Genomic DNA, 12528 nt, shown 5'->3' on the forward strand with positions numbered 1-12528 from the left:
AGGGCAAGCCAGACTACCCCGCTTAAAAACACGGGCCGACGGCTGTTCTCCAGAGAGATCTACAAAGATCCAAGGAGCACGCGAAAAGATGCTCACCATCATCAGTCGTCAGGGAAATGCAGGTCAAAACCACAGTGAGTTTCCACTTCCTACCCGCTAGGACAGCTAGAGTAATAATAATGATAATAGTAAATAGTGATTAAAAAAAAAACCTGGGAAGTCAGACGTGTTGGTGAGGATGTAGCAAAAGCGGGGGCCCTGGTGCACGGCTGGTGGGGACAGAAAAGCGTGCAACGCTGTGCAAGACGGTCTGGCGGCTCCTCAAAAGATTAAACACAGAGTGGCCGTCAGACCCAGTGAGTCACCCCAGGTTTCTGCCCACGAGAACCGGAATCAGGGACTTGAAGACGTACTTGTTCACCCGTGTTCACGCCAGCATGACTCACTCCAGCCAAGAGACGGGAACAGCCGGCAGGTGAATGGATACACACAACCGGAATACGATCCAGCCTTGACAAGGACGTCCTGCCACCACGTGGACGGACCCGGAGGTCACCGTGCGCGGTGACAGGAGCCGGACACAGAAGGACACGTCCTGCGCGACCCCACTCACAGGGGGTCCCTAGAGGAGTCCCCGTCCGTCCACAGGGACAGAGAGTGGATGGCGGGAGCCAGGGGTGGGGCAGGGGGCGGGGAGTCCGTGCTTCCTGGGGGCAGGGCCTCAGTCTGGGGAGGTGGAAAGTTCTGGAGACGGATGGCAGGGCTGGCACGCGACGTTCACAGCTAGGTGCACGTGCTTGACGCCGCTGAGCTGCGCGCTTAGAAAGGGTTAAAGCGGCAAGTTTGATGTCATGTGCTTCTGCTATGGCTAAAAAGTATCAAGAAAACAAACATACAAGCAAAAAACCCAAGCCTGCTTGGGTAGGGAAAACAGAGCCGTGCAAGGCTCAGGGAGCTGGGTTGGAGGGAAGGGCCGGGGCTGGGATCGCAGGACCCCTGCCCGGGTGGGGGCGGGGCGGGGCGGGGGAGTAGCAGGGACTTCGCCTGGGCCTAGGGCCTCCAGACGGACTCTGGGACGCCCGGTTAAGTGAGCAAGGGACACTCTTACACGGAAACATTATTCGTCGTTCATCTGAACTTGCCACTTAACTGGGCGCCACGTGACTTTACTTGCCAAGCCCAGCTGTGCCCACCCTGCCGGCCCCCCTCCGGGGCCTCGTTCCCGGGCAAGAATGGGAGCCTGGCCGCTTCCTGCGGTGGCCAGCAGGAGGCGCTGCGCCCGGCCACGCGGCTGTGGGCACGGAGGCTGGCAGGGAGGGGGCTCCCAAGGACCCTGACTGCGCCTGCGTCCCAGGGCGGGGGCGGGGGTGGGAGGGGCGGTCCCGCTGCCCACGTGTCTGCTCTTATCTGCCCGCCCGCCCGTGAACTTTGGGGACTTTTACTGCTGGACCCAGATAAGGAGAAGTAAGCGAAGAGTTTTCAGAGAAAGCTCAGAACCGAAAGCTGTTACAGGCACACCCTCAGGAGCCTCGGTGCAGAGGGAGGGGTGCTGGGGGAGGATGCTGGGCTAGACCCAGCTCCACCCCTGGGGGGCCTCAGTTTCCCTCTCTGAAGTCGGGGGCGGAGGGAGAGGAGTATTTCCTAAAGGCGTGCAACGTGGCCTTGCTTGCCCCGTGCGGAGTGATGGTTATTCCCAAAGGGCGGTGTTGATTCTAAGGTGCATGGGGAGGGGGGAGGGGGATCTTCTGACGATTCTTTCGGGGGGGGGGTCCTGTCGAGTGAGGCCGGATGTGTGCACAGTCCGTTCTTGTGACTCACGACAAAGTCGAGTCGCCGCGGACGCGGAGTGAGTGGGAGCCCAAGAAGGGCTCCGGGAGGAAATCTGGGGTGAGGGTCCCGTGAGTCTCTGTTCACAACGCTTTCGTCAACCCGTCGATAGGTAACCTTGCGTCATGTGTTTCTGTTTAAAATGTTTTTCTTTGAAGTTTTATTCCTTTCTTTTGAGAGAGGCGGAGACAGCGCGAGCAGGGGAGGGGCAGAGAGAGAAAGAGAGAGAGAGAGAGAGAGAGAGAGAGACAATATCCCAAGCTGATTCCGAGCTGCCGGCGCAGAGCCAAACGTGGGGCTCGAATCCACGAACTGTGAGATCGTGACCTGAGCTGAAACCAAGAGTCGGTGCTCAACCCGCTGAGCCCCCCGGGCACCCCATGTGTTTCTGTTTAAAGACACCCTCTTTGGGGCGCCTGGGTGGCGCAGTCGGTTAGGCGTCCGACTTCAGCCAGGTCATGATCTCCCGGTCCGGGAATTCGAGCCCCGCGTCGGGCTCTGGGCTGTTGACTCAGAGCCTGGAGCCTGTTTCCGATTCTGTGTCTCCCTCTCTCTCTGCGCCTCCCCCGTTCATGCTCTGTCTCTCTCTGTCCCAAAAATAAATAAACGTTGAAAAAAATTTAAAAAAAAAAATAAAGACACCCTCTTTAAAAAAAATTATAAGTTTATTTATTTTAAGAGAGCAAGCGAGCAGGGGAGGGGCAGAGAGAGAGAGAGAGAAAGAGAGACTCCCAAGCAGGCTCCGCACTGTCAGCCGGATTCCGGGCTCAAACTCACGAACTGCGAGATCACGCCCCCCGAGTGGAAATCGAGAGTCAGATGCTTAACCGACTGCGCCCCCCGGGCGCCCCCCAAAGACACCCTCTATAATGTATGTTGTTGCTTCATAACCCAGCCCACGGCTGCCTCACCCCAGCTCACCACGATGGGAGGAACGAACTCGACGTGAGTCAGTACTTTCTCCGTAAGACGAGTCACGGCCTCCGGAGCTTAGGAACACCAGCCAGCCCAGGAGGCTCGGGGGCCAGCGCAAACAGCAAAATCGCCCACAAGAAGCGCAAAAAAGCAAACGAAATGTGGCACTGGACAGCCCACGGAAGGGACGCTGGTTTACCGTCGGAGCTGGGACAAGAGGGCGGAGTGTCCCCTTTCTCGCCCTCAGCTGGGAATGGGCACGTGGGGCGGCTCCCGCCGTTTGCCCCCCGATGCTCATCCGCAAATGACCGAAAAGTGCCTCGAGTGGTGATTTCAGGGGTGCAGATAAACGCGAGTCAGTGAGTTTGCCAACACGGACTGTATGAACCATGAGGGTTGGCCGTGTATACGTTTATTTATTTCCGTTTCTATATTCCCCGGCTCCGTTCACCAAGGGGGCTTGAGACGGACACCCCGGGGGGAATGAGCACACTCAGGGCCCACGTGTTGGCTTCTAAATACCACCCTCCTGTAGAAGGATCCCGTATTAATCGTGTCTTTTTCTCCCCCCTTTGTTTTCTGATGCTTTGATGTCTTGGGGGCTTGCTGACCTTGGAGACACCAAAGCTAGGGAGTTCCAGAGATAGCAAACAAACTGCCCATAGCATATCTTTTACCTGCAAGCCCGCCAGTCCAGAGCCCACACCCAACTCGAGCCTCCTGGGGGGCTCTCACGCTCAGGACCACTGCTTTCCATCCTCATCACCCCAGAGCCTGGTGCCAGGTAGCTGGGGGGGGGGGTGGTCCCTTGTGTCCTAGACTCTTCTGCAATTATACACAGCAGTCAATCCTAAATTTGCCAGCTTGCTTACCCTGCCTCACCCGGCCCTCGCCTGGAGATCATAATAAAGGCTCTTGCCCATGTTTCCTGGCCCCCACCCACCTCCTGACTGACCCTGGTGCTTCCCCGTGTGGCCCTGCCTCCCGTTTTCAGGGATCCCAGAGGACAAGTTTCTTCCTACGTGACAGGCATTCCCGTGTCTGCATGTCTTGCCGCACTGAAGAAAATAAGTCCTGGGTGCATTAAAAAAATTTTTTTTAATGTTTATTTTTGAGAGAGAGAGAGAGAGAGTCAGAGCATGAGTGGGGGATGGACAGAGACAGAGGGAGACACAGAATCCCAAGCAGGCTCCAGGCTCCGAGCTGTCAGCACAGAGTCTGATGTGGGGCTTGAACCCACGAACCGTGAGATCATGGCCCAAGCTGAAGTCGGACGCCTAACCGACCGAACCACCCAGGTGCCCCTCTCCTGGGTGCATTTTAAAACAGGCCAGGGGCTCATGGGAGAAATGGCCAATTCTGGGGCTGGGGGATGGAAAATAGAGGCTAAGCTCGAAGCATCTTTTTATACCAGGAAGTAGGGAAATATTCACAGAAGAGCCAGGACCTGTCAATAGGACATAGGAACCACCCTGAAGGGACCTCACTGGGCAAGTCTGGGATCATTGGAGCACCAAAACAGATAAAGGCAATAGTGAATCCTAAACAATTTTTTTAAAAAGTGAGAATCCATGAGTTTATGAAAGAGAGAGGAAGGAAGGAAGGAAGGAAGGAAGGTAACAGAGAGATAGGGAAGAGTCAGATTGAGGAAGAAGGGTTCTCACACTGGAGAAACATCATCCCAGACAGAGGGCACAGCCCATGCAAAGGTCCTGGGGCAGGTCCAGGCCTGGTGTGTTGGAGGAACAGACAGGAAGCTCGCGTGGCTGGAGTAGAGTGGGAGAGGCAGAGAGAACGAGGAGGGGAGGGCAGGGAGAGGACAGAAGCACGTTGTGCAGGGCATGTGTCAGGCCCCAGGGAAGATTTGGGCTTTTACCCCAAGGAGGTGGGAGCCCTGGAGGACTGTGGACAGAGGAGGGACAGGACCTTAATCAGATTAAAAAATTAAAAAAAAATTTTTTTTTCAATGTTTATTTTTGAGAGACAGAGACGGAGTGTGAGTGGGGGAGGGTCAGAGAGAGAAGGAGACACAGAATCCGAAGCAGGCTCCAGGCCCTGAGCTGTCAGCACAGAGCCCGATGTGGGGCTCGAACTCACGAACCATGAGATCATGACCTGAGCCTAGGTCGGACACTTAACCCCCTGAGCCACCCAGGCGCCCCCAAATTTTTAATGTTTATTCATTTTTGAGAGAGAGAGAGAGAGAGAGAAAGAGAGAACGTAAGCGGGGGAGGGGTAGAGAGAGAGGAAGGCACAGAATCCGAAGCAGTCTCCAGGCTCTGGGCGGTCAGCACAGAGCCTGATGCGGGCCTCGAACTCACGAACCCGCAAGATCCGAGTCAAAGTCCGATTCTTAACTGACTGAGCTCCCCAGGAACCCCTGATTTAAATTCAATGATAGATTCAACAGGAAAGAGGCTTCTCCACTTGATCTCTATCCCCTGGAAATGGAGCAGGGACTGTCCCTGGCCATGCATGGTGGCATCTCAGAAGCCACCTCCTACCCTGGGCTCAGAATGAGCTTGTTTAAATGCGGCTTCCTGGGCCTGGCTTTGTGCAAAGCCAATCCAGTGGTGTGAGGGCCGTCTCCACCATGAACCACATTCTGGGCGTTTCTGCCCGCCCAGAGAAGCTGCGTAGACCTCTCGTGTTACCAGTGTAGCCGGGGGACTGCAGACCATTTTGCCCTAGTTTGGGAATGAGAAACTTAACCTGCACACGGGAAGAAATGGTTTATAACTTTTTTTAACCCAAGTTTTTTTTTTTTTAATGTTTATTTCATTTTGAGAGAGACAGAGTGTGAATGGGAGATGGGCAGAGAGAGCAGAGGGACAGAGGATCTGAAGCAGGCTCTCTGGTGACAGCAGTGAGGCCAGTGCGGGGGCTCGAACTCATGAACTGCGAGATCGTGACCTGAGCTGAAATCAGGAGCCCGATGCTCAACCGACTGAGCTACCCAGGCGCCCATATAATTTTTTTTTTTTTTAAAGAAAGTCTTGACTCAGTTATTTGCCTGAGGTCTCGGTACAAGCTGAAATTAGTAAAATATAAGACCTCAATCAGGCATTCTCCCCTTCCTTCCTTCCTTCCTTCCTTCCTTCCTTCCTTCCTTCCTTCCTTCCTTCCTTTTTAGTATCTTCCTTGATGCCCCGTGTGTGAGCAGCCGCATGGTGGGCAGATCCTGAGACCTGGCCATTGAAAAATCTCCAATTTGGAGAAGACAGCACTGTACACAGATGCCTTTAGCTCCAAGGGGCAGAAGAGGGGACCTGAGGCTGGGGAAACCCCAGGGAAGGAAAGAGCCATTTGTCAGAAGGAGGCTGGCAGAGATTATGCAGAGGTGGGGGCATTTAAGCTGGGGCTTTAAAGGATAAGTAGAAGTTCACCACTCCCGGCTATTGAAAAGCCACAAGTCTGGGAGAGACCATGTCGATCACAGATGCTCCGAACCGTGTGGGGCAGGGGCTGGAGTCCCTGTGGGACTTGGGGCTGAGGTCCTCAGGAGTGGGAAATTGGGTTCTGTGTGGAGGGAGTAGGCAGGGAAGGCTGCATGGAGGAGAAGACGTTGGGGTGCAGCTTTGGAAATCGGCAAAGCAGAGAGGGGGAGGAGAATGTTCCAGGCAGATTACAGCGCAGGCAGAGAACAAGGCGTGAGCCTGCCTGGAGGGTTTGTAGGACTGCGGCAAGTTCAGCCTAACCGAGAGGACTGAGTCCAGGCGGGGAGTTTCTGGGGGACTCTAGGACAGTAATGTTCTCAGGAGCCTGGTCGTGCAGGGCTGAGGTGGAGAGAGGATGTGAGGCTTAGGGAGTCTGCGGGGAGGAGATGAAATTTCTGGCAAACATTTGAGCTGAGGATTTGAAGGATGAGTAGGAGTTTGCTAGCCCTGACCCTTCAGCAGCCCCTGAACTAGGGAGGAAGTTTGCACGGAAGGAACCAGGACAGAGAAAGGGACCCGGAGGGGGAGCCAGCAAGGCAGGGCAGGGGGGCAGCGCTCTGCTCAGAAGGGTCAGGAGACTCACTCATTCCTTCCGTGCCTCCTTCCTGACACCTTGGCCTGGAGCTGAAGACTGGGGACCGGAAGGTGACAAAAGTCCAGTCTTTGCCTCCAGGAATCCGCTGGGAGCGGGCCTTGAAGGTTCCCCAGGAGGCAAACCGAGGGAGGAGGGGTCAGGATGAAAAGGATCCTGGGTTGACCGTTGTACCACTGGGATAATGCACAGTAGCAATTATTACTATTATTGTTGTCGTGGTTCTATCATTATTGCGACAGAAGACGACACTCGTAGACCGTTTACTGGGTAGTAGGCCTTGTTTTCAGCATCGTGAGTACGTTCAATCTTCTGAGATAGGTGACTGTTCTATTTGCTTTATAAAAAGGAAATGGAGAAAGATTGAGTCACTGCCTCAAGGTCACGGCTCAAGGTCTCCGAGCTGGGATGTGAACCTAGAAACCGAAGGGGCAGCATCTGGGCCGCTACCGACCAGGCCGCTTCTCGCCATTCCCAAGCCTCCAGCTGGTGCCGCCCCATCATCATCACCAGCCTGGACCCGCACAGTCCCCCCCCCCCCCCCGGCCCCCCTCCCCCACAGTGTCTGTCCTCCCCAGAGAAGCCACCAGAGGGCGCCCGCGAGCACCTGAGTCCGTTCCTTCTCCGCCTCGGCTCACAGCCCTCCAGGGCTCCCGCCTCCCTGGGGTAAAAGCCCAAGTCCTCTCTGAGGCCCCCAAGGCCCTGTAGGACCTACTCCTGTCCCCTCCCTGCCTTCCCCTCCCCCCTCTCTCCCTCCTTCACTCTGCTCCAGCCACACGGGTTCCCTGGCTGTTCCTCCAACCTTGTGGGCCCTGTCCTGCCCCAGGACCTTTGCACTGGCTCTCTCTGCTACCTGGAATGCTCTTCTTGTAGATAGACTTGTGCCTTGCTCACTTCCTCAGAGAATGCTGCCCTAATCCTTGCATCCGTGTATCCACTCCCTTCCTAAGCCCTGTACCCTGCTTATGTTTTTCTCTTTAGCGTGTACTACTAATGTCAATATACAGTTGCCTCTTGAACGACCGGGGGGTTGAGGGTGGTGACACCCCACACGGTCAAAAATGTATGCATAACTTCTGCCTCCCCCAAGACTTAACTATCAATAGCCTACCGTTGATCCAAAGCCTTACCGATAACATAAACCGACCGACACGTACTTTGTATGTTACCTGTATTATTTACTGTATTCTTACAAATAAGTCAGCGAAAGACAATGTTATTAGGAAAATCATAAGGAGGATAGAAAATGCATTTATAGCACTGTATTTATCAAAGTTGTGTGAAAGTGGACCCGTGCAGTTCAGAGGGGTGTGGTTCAAGGGTCTGCTGTATTTTATTTTATTGTTATTTTTTTAAGTTTATTTCTTCTTGAGAGAGAGGGAGGGAGCGCGAGCGAGGGGAGAGAGAATCCCAAGCAGCGCGGGGCTCCATCCGACGAAGCAGCGAGAGACCATTGACCTGCGTGGAAATCAAGACCCGGATGCCTAATCGACTGAGTCCCCCAGGCGCCCGGGGCCAGTTTATTTTAATTACTTATATCTGTTTATTGTCTGTGTGCCTCCACTTACAATGTGAGCTCCCTGACGGCAGGGATTTTTACCCGTTTTTCTTCATTGCTGCGTCCCCAGCACCCAGAACTGTGCCTAGATCACAGTAGGTGCTCAATAAATGGTTGTGGGATAAGAAACTGGCTCTATTATGTTCATTCAGCCCATTGTAATGATGATCCTGACTATTTATTGAGTGCTTTCTGCGTTCAAGCCTATGTAGGAGGATTTTAATCATTGATCTATCTATCTATCTAAAGCTGCGGTTTACACACCCGAAAATTCACCATTTTAAATAGTATGATTCAGTGGGTTTTGGTATGTTTACTATGGTGTGCAACCATCACCACTAATTCCAGAACATTCTATCACCCAAAAAAGAAACCCGTCCCCATCAGGAGTCACCTCCCATCCCTCCCCCACGAGAGCCCCCTTCCCGTCCGTGGATGAGCCTGTTCCGGACGTTTCACACACTGGGACTCACACCCCGCGTGGCCTCTCGCGCCCGGCTCCCTCCCTGAGCGTCGCGTGTTCGGGGGTCCGTCCCCGGGGCGGCGGGGGTGGGCGCCTCGCTCCTGCTTGCGGCCGGGGGACCTGCGCGTGCGCGGTGGACTCCTAGTATTTACACACCCATCCTTTGATGGACGTCTGGGCTGCTCCCACTTTTTGGCTGTTGTGAATCATGGTGCCGTGGACGTTCACGGGCACATTTTTGTGGGCACGGCTGTTTTCAGGGCTGGTGGGTAGGTACCTAGGAGCGGAGCTGCTGGTGGAACCGTATGGGGTACCTCTGTGAAGAGCCACCAGATCGTTTTCCACGTCCCATCCCCGCCAGCAGGTGGTCGAGGCTCGCGGTTCCTCCACACCCTGGCCAGCTTGTCCTACTGTCTGTCCTATTGTCCGTCCTTTCTCCTCGTGGCGTGGCATCTCTCCGTAGTTGAGCTTTGCATTTCCCTGGTAACTAATGATGTTGGGGATCTTTTTTTTTTTTTCTTTTCAATCACACAAACCAGAATTTTTCGGAGCCTCTTTTCATGTGCTTATTGGTAGGTGATCCCGTGGTAGGTAAAGGTTTAAACTTTTAATTTTTTTTATTATTATTTTTTAAATTTTTTTTAACATTTATTCATTTTTGAGAGACAGAGATACAGAGCACAAGCTGGGGAGGGGCAGAGAGAGAGGGAGACACAGAATCGGAAGCAGGCTCCAGGCTCCGAGCTGTCAGCACAGAGCCCGACGCGGGGCTCGAACCCACGAACTGTGAGATCGTGACCTGAGCCGAAGTCAGATGCTCAACCGACTGAGCCACTCAGGCGCCCCAGGTTTAAACTTTTTACACCCCAGCGCACTGTTTTCCCCAGGGGCGCCCCCACTTTGTGTTCCTGCCCGCTGTGGATGAGAGCTCCCGTTGCCCCTGTTCCTGCCAGCACTTAGTATAGTCAGACTCTTTCGTTTTAGCCATTCTGGCTAATTTGCTTTTTCCTAAGTGCTCGTGGGCCCTCCGTATGTCTTTTTGGGTAGAGAGCAAAACCTAATACGTACGGAGGCGTGCAATAGGCATATGCCTGAGTGCCTGGTACCCACCAGGCCGGGTGTCGGGCGCCGGGAACAAAACCGTAACCCTCACGGACCCGGAGCCCCTCGGTCGCCTTGGATTGCGCCGGCTTTGAGAGAGCGAAAAAATGCGCACGCCAAGAGCCTCTGCGATTGCGGGTTGGGGACAGCGCTGGGGACACACGGCAGGACAAAGACTCAAGCCTCCCTCAGGCTCCTGGGGCGCTAAGTGTCCACGTGATGCTGGTGAGTTCCTTCTTTCTTTCTTTTCTTTTAAAGTGCAAGCGGGGGAGGGGCAGAGAGAGAGAGAGAGAGAGAGAGAGAGAGAGAGAGAGAGAGAATCCCAAGCAGGCTCCGTGCTGTTCAACGTGGAGCCCGATGGGGGGCTCGAACTCATGAGCTGTGAGATCACGACCTGAGCTAACGTCAAGAGTGGGACGCTCAACTGACTGAGCCACCCAGGCACCCCTAGTGATCTCTTTTCTAGAAAATCAGCACCGAGGTCTGGAGAAGGTCAGGGACTTGAGTGCCGAGACATCTGTCACCCAATTTCAGGGCTGGCGCTCTGACCCTGGGTGCCCCTCCGACCTGCCTGCCCCAGCCTGGGCCCCCTCACCTTTGCTCTGTGCCAGGAAACGGCCTCTCCCCCAGCCTCCGGACCCCTCATAAAATTGAATTCCTCAAGGCACGGGAGGCCAACTTCCAAGGACAGCGGAGGCCAGGAGGCCACCAGGAGCCAGGAAGGCAGGGCCTCCCAGCCATCAAGGTGTGGCAGCCACGGACTTTGTCTCTCTGGGTGGGGAAACCCAAGTCAGCGTTTAGCAACTGCCTGGGCCTTGGAGCCAGTTCACTGTCTCTCTGTGGACCTCAGTTTCCCTATTTACCCACCGGGGCCCTTCCTGGTGTACGCCCAGCTCCCTGCCCGTAGCAGGCACTGGGAGAATGGATGAGGAGGAGGAGACGCCCCCTGTGGATCTGCTCCCCGCACCTCCCCCTACTTCCTCCTCCCAGGCCCCCCTCCCCCCCTCCCCAGCAGAGCTGTGGTAGGAGGGGCCTCTGTGCTCAGCGTGGACCCTGACCTGGGGCTTGAGCCCACAGCCCTGAGAACATGACCTGAGCCAAAACCAAGAGTCGGACGCTCAACCGACTCAGCCACCCGGGAGCCCCGAATGTCAGGTTTAAAGTAGACAATTAGATGGGGCGCCTGGGTGGCGCAGTCGGTTAAGCGTCCGACTTCAGCCAGGTCACGATCTCGCGGTCCGTGAGTTCGAGCCCCGCGTCGGGCTCTGGGCTGATGGCTCAGAGCCTGGAGCCTGTTTCCGATTCTGTGTCTCCCTCTCTCTCTGCCCCTCCCCCGTTCATGCTCTGTCTCTCTCTGTCCCAAAAATAAATAAATGTTGAAAAAAAAATTAAAAAAAAAATAAAGTAGACAATTAGAGGACTTTTGTCACGTGTCTACCTCCGTGAAGCCACCAGCATAATCAAAATGGCGAAAACCCACGCCCATCACCCCAGAAAGTCCCCCTGTGCCCCGGCCCGTCCCCACCCCCACCCCACCCCCCCCAGACAACCAGAAACCTCCTTGTAGTCACTCCAGATCTCTGAACTTGGCATTTCCCAGAATTATACATAAGTGGAGCTGAACAGCACATCCTCTCTTGTGTCTGGCTTCTTGCGTTCAGCAGAAGGCAGCGAAGGTTCGCTCAGGCTGTGTCTTTCCCCTTTTTATGGCTGAGTAATATTTCAATGTATGGGTGGACCACACTTTGTCCACTCACCTGCCGCTGGACCTTTGGGTCACCCCCGCTTTAGGGGTGTTACGAGCAAAGCTGCTCTGAAGTTATTTTGTTTTTCATTTTTGAGAGAGCGAGCATGAGCGGGGGAGGGGCAGAGAAAGAGGGGGGGACAGAGGATCCGAAGGGGGCTCTGTGTGAGAGCGGACAGCCCGATGGGGGGCTCGAACTCACGAGCCACGTGACCATGACCTGAGCCAAAGCTGAATGCTCAAGGGACTGAGCCGCCCAGGCGCCCCTGAGGGCAGCTCTTGGCCAGCGAGGTTTTCTGTTTTCATTTCTCTTGGGTGCGCGCGTTAGTTACCAACTTCTGTGTAACAAATCACCCCGAAGCCTGATGCTTTAGAACAAGAAACATTCATCGCCTCACACAGCGGCTGAGGGTCAGAGCTTGGAGAGCACCTGGATGGATGGTCGTGGCTCGGATCTGTCATGAAACGGCAGTCACACTGTCAGCCAGGGGCTGTCAGTCAGTCACCCTGCAACTGGGGCCTCACTGGGCGCTGGCGGGAGCCTCCACCCCACCCCACCCCACCCAGCTTCTCCAGCAGACACTACGAACTCAAGAGGGAGCCCAAGGTGGAATCCAGAAACACCGTGTCACCAAATCCTGGAACCCGCATCTTCCGTAGTCGGTGCATCAGAAGTAAATCACAATCGCTAAATTCGAGCCACATCCTAGCTGGTGGGTGAATTACATAAGGCCGTGAATACCAGGAAGCAGGGCTCTCTGGGGGCCATTGTAGGGGTAATCTGCCACCGTCCGTGAGTATTTAAACATTTAAGCAAACGTTAAGCTTCTACTGTGTGCTTCTCGAGAATCATCTCCCTGGCTATTTACAACAGCTCTCTGACAAAGAACG

The sequence above is a fragment of the Lynx rufus genome, unplaced genomic scaffold (genome assembly GCF_022079265.1).
Source record: "Lynx rufus isolate CCGP_SWC_20201006 ecotype Redwood Valley unplaced genomic scaffold, mLynRuf1.p SCAF_4, whole genome shotgun sequence".
Classification (NCBI taxonomy): Eukaryota; Metazoa; Chordata; class Mammalia; order Carnivora; family Felidae; genus Lynx; species Lynx rufus.